Here is a 4106-nt window from a genome sequence, read left to right on the forward strand (position 1 = left end):
TGGGTCGAGACTAGGAATGTTAATCCCGGTATCCCGTCCTTTTAAAGGTCTCACAAATCGGGACCTGAAATTTGCACTGATGGAAATAACAGAAACTCCCTTTTCTTGACCAGTATTGGCTATATTTCTTTTTTTTATTAGATAAATGATTAATATTTTTTTTTATAAATGTCTAGCTCATTTTACATATAACACCGCGCGATAGTAAACTTTTAATTTAATTTTTTTAGTTTTTCACTCTGACGTCAATAATTAAAAAATTATTTAAACAATTCAGAGAAATGTGCTTAGAGAAGAAGTGGTATCAAATTAAAGAGGAAATCCTGTAGAATTTAAACTGATTCAAGTTTTTGGTGCATAAGGACTGGTAAGTATTGAAAATACCCTTTTAAAATTTTATCCTTGAAATTTCGCAATATTTGTTTTTGAAAAAGAATTTATGTTAAGGACTTATATAAACTGAAATCAGTTTAAAATATTACCTATTCGTCCTTGTGAATTTAAAACGTTTAAATTTTTTTTTAATTCTAAAGAAGTTTCCTCTTGCATTTGGTATTTTTATTCTACATTGCATTGAATTTTTTAAATAATTTTTGAAATTAATCACATGTTTGAAATCATAAGGTCCTTTAAAATAAATCCTGACGTCAGAGACAAAAAATAAAATAAAATAAAAATAATAAATAAAAAAGTAGGTTTGAAACCCATTTATTTATTATTTATTTATTTTATGGTAGGAGAGTTTCTCAAACAATGTAGAAGAAATTGTTTCGATTTAAGTTGTTGAAAAGTAATAAATATCTAAATCCCGGGACTAATCCCGGGATTGTGATAACGACATCGAAAAAGCTGAAGCTGCTCCAGTTGTTGATTCCGAGTGCGAACAAGTCTCTCGTCTGTCCATTGTGTTCGTGGGCACCCTTTCTTTCGATGTCCACTCATGGGCACTGAGCCGAAACACTTTTCACTGGAGCGTCGTTATCCATGTGGGCACAACATGCCCAAGCCAGCGCAATCTTTATAACTATTACCGTGTCATTAAAAAGCTCATACAGTTCGCCACTCCTTCTTCTTCGGTCCCTTCGCCAATGCGAACAGAGCCAGTTCTCCCGAAAGCCGCCCAAAGCCTTTTCATCACTCTTTGACTTTGTCCAAGGTTTTGCGCCGTATAAAAGGATGCGCTTTATTAGAGACTTGTAGTGGATAATTTTTGTTCGTCGGGAAAGGGCCTTATTTTTTAATTGCCTACCGAACGCAAAGTAGAAACTGTTGGTACTTTCTTGACGCCTTTGAACGACTCATCTGACGATTGAGCCTCGTGCCCTTGATGGCCTCCTGACGTAACTCCAAATCGGTAATCCCTGACCAAAGCTTTCGTTCGCTTTATTCCTCGTCAAAAAGAAAAAAAAGTATACATATGTTTGTATGTAAACTTGCCAGAATCTTATTCTATATGAAATCTGTCATATTTCATCTACTGTATGTACCAGGGTTGTTGCGAATATTCGCATTCGCATTCGCAACCGCGGAGCTTCCACATTAACTTTAACATTCGCATTCGCTTTCGCATTCACAAAAATCAATGCGGATCTTTTGCGAATGCGAATATTGAAGGGACCGAAAATTACAGTTTTTTCTACGAGTTAAACTTGGCCAAATATTTTTATTCCGAAATAAAAGTACTTTCCGGATAATAAACAAATCGCTTACCCAAATTAAACAAGTTTGGTATCAAATGAAAGAGGACTTAAATAGCTTTAAAACTGAAATGTCTAAACGAGGAAAGACACATATTGAAAATTATTTCAATAAAAAATGTTAATTAATAACCATAGAACAAACCTCGGGTCAGGTATATATTTATAAGAATTTCTTTAGTATTAGATTATAAAAAAAAAATTATAAATCGAGGTGGTAATCTTCGTTCGTTTTTTCTGTTTAAAGCTATTTCAGTTCTCTTTGATATGATATGATTTGTTTATTATCCGAAAGAACGTTTATTTCGGAGTAAAAAATATTAGGCTAAATTTAACTCGTAAAAAATAAGTGTTATTTTCGATCCCTATAATATTATGTAAGTGCACTGATAACGCGTATATCCGACCAGTCACAGAAGAAAGCATTAAAAATGAAGTACAAAAACTAAAATCGAAAACGCTGATGACGTGACAGGTTCTCCGAATTCCGAAACAACCAAAAGAATGAGAATGAAGAATTCTTTGGAAAACAACGTTGTTTAAACAACGATCGTGCCATGATGGTGGATTGTGAAGATGAAAGTCAGGAGGGCACATCCGACATTTGCGGCCTCGATGAAATTCTCAGAAAGTAATTATTTCACCGCAATAAAAATAAATAAATCGTCCCTGCTCCAACAAAAACAGTTATGTGTTTTTTAATAACTTTTCAGGAGAGCAAATAAACTGATTCCTGGTGCCAATAGGCAATAATTTGCAAGTGTCATATTGAAAAAAAAATATATTAAAAATATGCTATTGACTTAGGAAAAAAATCATTTTTTTTTACCAATTACGACGTGATCAACATTTGCGCCGCTTTAAAACACATAGCTGTTTTTACACACGACTTAAATTTGCTTTTGGCGTATAGAATCGTGTGCAATTTGTACATAATACTGCCGTTAGGCCTAGATACAATGTATAGAAGTTGAGGACTCAATTATTTAACTGCCCGTTGCTTCTGTCATGCAAAGAAAAATGGTCAGAAACGTTTTAATTGGATTTTTGTAATAAAAATCAATGCAAAGTGATGAGTGGACACATACCTTGTACAAACCATGAAATTGCCAGAGATGCGAACTGTTTTTTTCGGTCAGCGTATTAACTTGACCCAATGCACTTTTTCAAAGTTTCGATGGATGATATCCAATGAAAGCTCGTATATACAAGAAATAATTTCATGTGTACACTCTAAATAATTAACAATATAAGGATGTGATGGCCTCGCCTGTCGCATACGACTTATGTAGTCCATTAGTGAATACATCGGTTTATTGAATACATTTTCTAATATAGAGCGGTCGCTGTCTACACTGAGGGAAAAAAATATTAAAATCAAATAGAAACGTAATTGATCTTACTATAAACGTCAACGAAAGTACTGTATATTGGTAAATATTCAATTCAATTACGCGCATATTAAAATGACCGCGTTCGTACTGAAAAAGCATCCGTGAAGTGAATAATCAAGAAAAAAACAAAAAAAAAATTAATTTGCATGTTGCTGCAGTGGATTTCGAACCCGACCATCTCCGGATATCAACAATTTGTGGCAAGCATCTTTGCGCACTCAGCTACACCCAAGCATATACATTTGCTTCCAAATGTTGAATATCCGTCAACACCACAGCACGCGATTTGTACGGATAAACATGTATGTACTATGTATGGATGTGTGTGTTGTCACCGCCCTCAGAGCGCCGCTCTGCATGCTTGGGGTGCATATGTACCCTTACATACATATCCATACTCAGATGTGAAAAGTCAAATACGGGCGTAATAACCCTGCAGGTAAACCGCGGACTGGTGCATACAATTTCTAGTTCCGTACAAGATATTTATCGCCAAAAACGAACCAGTCCGATAGTAAGTAGATCCCCACCAGTTCAAAATCAGCGAAATGTGGGACTCATAAAAATACTATTTTATTTCTCTTTTTTCATTAGAAATCTATATCTAAAGTGGCGAATTTAGAACTGGTTCGGAATTATAGAAAAAGGGACGCAGAACAAACTAGATCTTATCTGTCTAATTTAGAACTAGTTCGAAACTATCGAAAAAGGGATGCAGCGGGGGGCTTGTTTACTTTACATGGATATGTGGTTGGTGGCTTTTTCGTTCAAATGCACTTTCATTCTGCACTTCGCAGATGCTATTTCATAGTTTGGTGATACAAAACAAAACTTTGTGTTAACATATTAACATCTTGGGACCGTCGGGAATCTAACCAATAACAGCGAGCACCTCTGCAAAGTCAGCTACAGCCAAAGGTATGTAAACGTACATTTCTTACAATCATTCAAACAAATTTAATTTCAAATTGAAAAAAAACGTTTCTTTCGTCTGGCGATTTTAAAACTGGTTCAG

Source organism: Rhagoletis zephyria, unplaced genomic scaffold (assembly GCF_001687245.7).
Source record: "Rhagoletis zephyria isolate East Lansing unplaced genomic scaffold, Rhagoletis_zephyria_1.1 Rzeph_scaffold_00226, whole genome shotgun sequence".
Classification (NCBI taxonomy): domain Eukaryota; kingdom Metazoa; phylum Arthropoda; class Insecta; order Diptera; family Tephritidae; genus Rhagoletis; species Rhagoletis zephyria.